The sequence below is a fragment of the Nicotiana tabacum genome, chromosome 3 (genome assembly GCF_000715075.1).
Source record: "Nicotiana tabacum cultivar K326 chromosome 3, ASM71507v2, whole genome shotgun sequence".
Lineage (NCBI taxonomy): Eukaryota > Viridiplantae > Streptophyta > Magnoliopsida > Solanales > Solanaceae > Nicotiana > Nicotiana tabacum.
In genome coordinates, this window is record NC_134082.1 from 9,850,475 (window position 1) to 9,858,227 (window position 7,753).

A 7,753-nucleotide genomic window follows, 5' to 3' on the forward strand; every position below is an offset into this window, starting at 1 on the left:
ATGCTTTAATTGTAGAATTGGTGGTTGCAAACATTGATTCATGCCTTTATGAGTTAGACTCTTCTTGAGAAAGAGGGACTAAGTTTAGGGAAATTAGGCTAACAAGGAATTGGGGTGCACTCAAGAGATTGATAGCCCCAATTAAAGGGTTAAACCTAGAGATAGTAATACTAAACTTGAGCCAATTTTACTTGTATTGTTTGAACACTCAATTGGGCTTGAGAAAGCCAATCAGGACAAAGCCACTCAAACTACCGAGAGGTATAGAGTGAGTAATTTTTGTAAAGATTATATCACGATCCCAAATATAACAAGCTTGTCCTAAATTTTAGATCCCACTAGATACTCGCCTAGGTGTAAGTCACTTCCCTAGTGCTTTTTATCACTTGAGAAAACTTTACCAAAATATTGTACTTGGTTTATTTTCAGCAATCAATAGTATTAAAAGTAGTATAGTAACAACTCCAAACATGGTTAGAAGTGCAATTAAAAGCAACGCAAATAGCTAGATTAGATAGAAACTCAACTCCAAACCAATATTAACTCTCTGTGGATATCGATCCCGACCTTACAGATAAAAGCTGCATCGATCACTCCTCGCCATTATCTAGTGGTGCGGGGTTAGAGCCGATCAATAACCAAAATTAGACTTTTCGAAACCGTACCAATCATGTCGGTTTCTCTTTGGTATCAGTACGGTTCGATTAATTTTCGATATTTTTGTAAATATCATGTAAATTTCACCAATAGAAGTAGAATGCAATAACATACATTCTTTTATAGGCCTTAGCAAAACTCTTTAGATATTTTTACTATTTAAAGGATGATGATTAAAGAAAAATAAAAGATGACTAGAGTATAGATCCATCAACTATTCTACAACAACGTAAAAGAAACCAAGCAAAGGCAAAAAAAATATAAACCACACAAGTAGAAATATATTTACCAAGCTAGGACTCAAGAATAAAATCTATAAAAGATTAAATATTCAAAAAGATAAATCTAAATTATATAAACGGAAACATATTCAATACACTGTAGTTTGCTACTCGTAATCGCTATAATACTTTGTGTCTTACTAATACAGATACTTCAAATAACTTAGTTTAATAGAAGTAGCATAATAAGTTTTAGGAATTAGTATTTTGAGTTTAATTACTTGTTGGTTTGAATAGAAATAGCATAATAGGTTTTAGGAATTAGTATTTTGAGTTTAATTACTTGTTGGTTTGTAATAGTTTTCATAATTTCAAGGCCCAAAAAAATTTAATGCATTATTATTTTTAAACTTACTAGATAAATATATTTTTCACATGTAAAATTTATTTGGTACGATTCGGTATTTTTTTCGGTTTATTTTTATAAAATAAAAAACATACCCTAATTATCGGTGCGGTTATAGATTTATATAAAAACGTACGGCTTTTTAAAAAGAAACTTAAAAATCAGTTTGGCAATACGGTTCGGTCGGTTTTCGAATATCCATTGACACCCCAGCTTTAAACAATGAGAGTAACATAGATAAAATGTGGTTGTTGGAGGAATACAACAGAATCCTAAAAAATTGAAACAAAACAGAAACGTTAAAAAATTGAAACAAAACAGAAACGTTAAAAAATTGAAACAAAACAGAAACGTGGTCGGCAGGATTCGAACCTGCGCGGGCAAAGCCCACATGATTTCTAGTCATGCCCGATAACCACTCCGGCACGACCACTTGATGGTGAGAAAATCTAATAGATTTTTATATAACCAACAAATATATTTTTGGGCAAATCTCAAAGAGCCGACACCTCAAATTTAATCAACATAACAAAATATCGAGAATGTACAAAATAGAAAACTGAATTGTTTCTTGGATCTGTACACAGAGCAATGGGCTAATGGCAGAGGAAAAAGAAACAAATTTCTCCCAAATCTCTAGCTTAATTACGACTAATCATCATATAATATCATCATCATACTATATTATAAGTGTGAAGACTTTTAGTGGAAGTTATTTTACTAATATCTCCTTAAAACATTGATCGACCATTTTATCCTTTCATTACACATATTCAATTTGTTATTATTGTACAAATATGTAAATCTACGTCATAAATTCTTGTATGGACTAATATTCAATTGTAAGTTACAATTCTTGTATGGACTAATATTCTTGTATGGACTAATATTATCGTGACTTTTGAGACTATTAGCCTGTTTGGCCAAGCTTATTTTTGGCCAAAAGTGTTTTTTTTTTTTTTTGCCAAAAGCACTTTTGGCCTCAATTTGAGGTGTTTGACCAAGCTTCTGGAAGGAAAAAAAGTGTTTTTGAGGAGAAACATAAATAGTTTTGGAGAAGCAGAAAAAAGTATCTTCTCTCCAAAAGCACTTTTTTGAGAAGCACTTTTGAAAAAAATACACTTAGAAGCAGTTTTTTAAAGCTTGACCAAACACTAATTGCTGCTCAGAAGTGCTTTTCAAACTAATTAGCCAAACACAAACTGCTTCCACCAAAAGTACTTTTGAGAAAAACACTTTTCAAAAAAAGCACTTCTCAAAATAAGCTAATTTTTACAGCTTGGCCAAACGGGCTATATTGCATTATCCTTGAGTGTACTTTTTGGCTTATAAGTGCAAATACCTTACAAGATTTGTATGTGAACTGTGCCATGTGAAAATAATATTTTTTTCATTGATTTACAATAACATTATTGGCTATTTACTGACAATGATAAGTGAGTTATCATCTTGATATTCGAGGTGTTGGGCAATGGAAATTCAGAAGGCCTTATTCATACATTGTTGTATATGCTCGATCTGTATTTTCTACCGAGTTTAGAGTCCTAGGATTATTGTCGAGGCCAAGGCAAATATTATGTCGCCAGATGAACTCTTCATGTATTCTCTTTGTTATTTTTGTTCATTTGTCTTTTATTTACTCAGGTGCCTTTTCTACTATTGCTTGGGGTTTGAAATATATAAATTATGGTTGTGTTTGTATACATAATTCTTGAATCTTGTTAGATATTATTATAATTATATTTTTATTTCAACTTTTGAGGGAGTATTTATAAATTTGAGCGAACAATCCTACTTTTGAACGTTTGGGGCGAAGATAAATATATAGTCATTATACTTTGTGTGGAGGTTTGGTTGAAATATATATTTCTTCATGTCTTTCCTAATTTTGTTTAGACTATTTACATGTGTTTATTAAATTTAGAACAGGAATTCATCAACATATTTGTACCATTAGAGGTTATATTATCTTAATTAGCTTCAAACACTTCTTGCTAAATGAAAATTACACCACTCCGCTACTATGAATTTCATTTAATGAATAAAATTTAAATGGTAAATTGACATTTTTTATTAGTTGCAGCATTTCCTTTTTTATAACTTAATACTTTTTTTGAATTTGTCGATATTTTGTAATAATGATAGGGAATAAACGTGCAACGCACGTTACCAGCGACTAGTTAATATTTATCCATGAAGAAACCCTTTTTTTCTTTTTAGGGAGTTTTTCCTATATATACTATAATAGAAATTTATTTACCCATTTTCTCTAGGTGTTGTAGCTTTCAAAAAGAATTTTTTTTACAAGTTATATATATTCCCCTTAAAAGGCTCACACCTCATTATTAATGTATCCAATTAATGATTCAATTATATCCATTTCTCTTTTCTTTCCTTTCCTCTCTCCTTTTTCTTCTACATATATTTGTGATATTTGATTGCTATCAAGGGTTGAGTGGCAACCCACCTTTGCCAAACTTTTGCCCTTCTCCTTTTTTTTTTTGCCCCATCTCTTCGAGTAGGCTCAATAGTCAATAGCCTTCAATCTAATAGAGTTGCGAATAAAAAAATTCAATAAGTCTCTATATACTTAACATATTCACAAATGAACGAACCTAAAATTTAGCAATTGTATCATGTAGTCAAATAGAATTCAGATATAATGTAACGATCCGACCGATCATTTTAAGAATTTACGCTCTGATCCCCTATTTACTACTTTTTCCATACTTATTCTGCTATTTTGATTTGCCGGGATGTTCGATTTTGAGTTTCGGAGAGTTTTGGGACACTTAGTCCCTAAATGAGAGCTTAAGTGTTGGACATTTGATAGTAGTTGAAGCAGTATGAAAACGACCTTGGAATGGACTTTCGATGGTTTCGTTAGCTTCGTTGGGTGATTTTGGGCTTAGGGGCATGTTCGGATTGTGTTTTGGAGGTCCATAACTAATTTAGGCTTGAAATGCCGGAAGTCGAATTTTGAAGTTTCCGGTTCGATAGTGAGTTTTTGATCCGAGGGTCGGAATAGAATTCTGGAAGTTGGAGAAGCTCTATAGTGTTGAATGTGACGTGTGTACAAAATTCCAGGTCATTCGGACAAGGTTTGATAGACTTTTTGATCAAAAGCGTATTTTTAGAGTTTTGGAACTCTTAGGCTTGAATCTGTGGTTGATTCGTCGTTTTGATATTGTTTTAGGTGCTTTAAGGATTGGTATAAGTTTGGATAGTGGTATTAGACTTGTTTGTGATTTTGGTTGAGGTCCCGGGGACCTCGGGATGATTTCGGATGGTCGTCGGAAGAATTGGAAGTGGTTTGAAGCAGCTGAAGTTGTTGATCTCTGTCATAACCGCACCTGCAGTTGGGTTCCGCAGGTGCGGAGCCGCAGAAGCGGCGGATCCATCGCAAAAGCGAAAAGAGGATAAGCCAACAGGAGTCGCAGAAGTGGTACCGCATCTGCGAATGGGGAGTCGCAAGTGCGGAAACAGGCTGAGTTAGTGATTGTCGCAGATGCGACCGTTTGTCCGCAAAAACGGGACCACAAAAGAGGATTAGTTGGGCAGAAATATATAATTCTTGCTTTCGCGAATTTGAGCTATTTTTTTTACCTCTTTTCAAATGGGAAGAAGGCTTGGAGAGCATTTTCAAGAGAGATTTTCAGAAGAGTTCATTGGGATAAGGTCTTTGGTCCCTAAACTCGTTATTGGAGTGATTTTCATCATTATAAGCATGAAAAATCAAGAAAAATCAGTGGTAATTTGGGGGTTAGGGCTTAATTAATTAGAGACCTTTGAGTGATGATTTGAGGAATCATTTGAGGTCTGATTTTTGTACTTTTGGTATGACTGAACTCGTGAGAGTGTGAGGATTCTGAAAATATAAATTTTGAACCATTTGGAGTCGAGTACTCGCGGTAAGAACGTGATCTCGGGTTCATTTTGAGCTGGTTCGAGGTAAGTTAACCTTGTGTGGGGGATCTTCCCCTTAGGATTTGGTATTATTAATAATTAAAATGCGTTGTATGTGAGGTGACAAGTGTTGGAAATCCGGTTTTCATTAAGCAATTACTAGTATGTTTCCTTTCCTGTTTTTATTACTTGTACTATTTAGCCTGTTGTTAGCTTAAGAAAGCATGTCTAAGTGATTTAGAGGGTGTTTGGCTAAGCTTATAAGCTGGTCAAACTGGCTTATAAGCACTTTTTGGCTTATCTACGCGTTTGGTAAAATTAAAAGTGCTTATAAGTTAAGTGCTTATAAGCCAAAAATAAGTCAAAAGCCATAAGTTGGTCTCCCCCAACTTATCAAATTTCAGCTTATAAGCATTTTAGGTTTGACCAAAATATGTACTATTTTATCCGTAAAATACTTCTTTTTAAAACAAAACTCTTCGTATACCCAGTTCTTCAGGTGCATATTATTAAGTACAGCACTTTTATCCAAACACATAACTGCTTATTTTTTAAATCAGTTTCAGCACTTAAAAGTGCTTTTCAGCACCGAATGCTTATCAGCTACTCTAAATCAGCTAAGCCAAACGGGCTCTTAATTGCTTTATTTGCTCAAACTACTTTACCTGAATTCTGTGCAGCATGCTAGGCTAGAATTACTTGTTTGCCTTAATATGAAATTTAACTTTTCTGAATATTTTTCTGTTGTTGCTGTGTATTTACATTGGGACTACGGATGTGGGATTCCGATAGCTCCCCTTGTCTGTTTATATTTGGGACTACGGATGTGGGATTCTGGTAGATCCCCCTGCACAGTCATATGGAACTACGGGACTGCATCCGGTAGATTACCCCAGTACTGGGTATTTACATTTGGGACTACGGAACGGGATTCCGGTAGATCCTCGAGCACTATTGTCACACCTCCTTTTTCCGCGCCCGGGGGGCGCAGGGGGAGTTTTTTCCAATTAAAGGACAATCGAAACGGGATTTATTTGTTTATTTCAGAGTCGCCACTTGGGAGATTTAGGGTGTCCCAAGTCACCAATTTTAATCCCGAATCGAGGAAAATAATGACTCTATATTATAGTCTGCGTACCAGAAATCCGGATAAGGAATTCTGTTAACCCGGGAGAAGGTGTTAGGCATTCCCGAGTTCCGTGGTTCTAGCACGGTCGCTCAACTATTATATTCGGCTTATTTATCTGATTTTAATACAATTATGAACCGTGTGCAGATTTTATCTTTTAACCGCTTTATTAATTATTATTATTAAGAATTTGAACATCGCTTAAAATATGTCTTTGGACTGCGTCACATGAAATGCACCCACAATCCGGAACATATCTTATTTGACGTTTTGGGATTTGGATTTGGGTCGCATGAAATGCACACCCAAGTTTAAGCAAGTAAATTATTAAACACGCGCCTAAAGAGACTATCGGATTATTATTTCGGGAAAGCCACGAAATTCACTAAGCGGCCCTCCTGAATTCTAAGTAATTTTAAACAAGTATTTACTGAGGGCCCCGCAATTTGTATTTTTATTCGGCGAGGCTCATCTCATTCTTATTTTTAAAAGGAATTCGCGACGTCATGGATATGCCTCTCGGATCACGTCACAATCAATGTACCCGTGATTAGAAATACATTTCGAATCCGTCGAGATTTGGATTTGGGTCACATAAATGTGCACTCGAGTTTAAGAAGGTAAGGTTTATTAAAGCGTATCCTAAAGAGACTATCGTGTTATTATTTTAGAAGGGTTGTGAGATTTGCTAAGCAACCCGTCCTGGAAACTAAATGCTTCAATAATATACATTTAACAAGGGCCCCGCATCTGCGCGTTTTGTTTGTTTTCATCGAGGCTCATCTCGTTCTTATTTTTTTTTAAAAAAAAGATATCCTATAGCAACTATGTTTCTTGTCGTGTTTGTCTCTATCAATCGAAAGCAGTAGATAGTCCTAATTAATTAATGCTTGCAAGTTATTTATAACAGAATTCGGAAATGCTTAAAATCAGGGACGAGGCTGCGTGCACAGTCAGTCGAATAAATAATCATGGGCCCAAATCCAGCCCACGCGCGGTTGGCCAGACCTGGGCCACTGCTCGCTCGATGCGGGCCTGCCTGGTCTGTCTTCGACCTGGGCTCGACCCTCATGAGGTTGAGGCCCTGAATTTGTGTTCTTTATCTTGAAACATGGTTTTAAGAGTTATATATGGCAATTTATTGGAAAGGAAAGAACTTAATTTACAGTGTACAAATTTCATGCTTGGACTACATTACAGCATATATGGCAAAGTAAACTAAATCTGAGATGCAACCTAATTCATTGAGACCACTTTTATCTAACAGCATACATATACAATTATCATTCGATACCCTATATTGACATCAACTAGGCTTGTAAGCTAACTTCAGTATCCCAAAATATGAGCTATTAGACATTACATGACATTCAACACAACAGTACATGTATATAAACAACATTTGCAGATCTTCTCTTTTATACTCATTGCTCA

The 7,753-nt window shown here is 35.1% G+C and overlaps 1 non-coding gene across 1 annotated transcript; it reads right to left on the reverse strand.

The window, feature by feature from the left end:
* Window positions 1–1,635: 1,635 nt before the first annotated feature.
* On the reverse strand, window positions 1,636–1,717 carry TRNAS-AGA (transfer RNA serine (anticodon AGA)). The gene has a single exon. It is a non-coding gene; the product is annotated as a tRNA-Ser (tRNA).
* Between the last annotated feature and the right edge of the window lie 6,036 nt (window positions 1,718–7,753).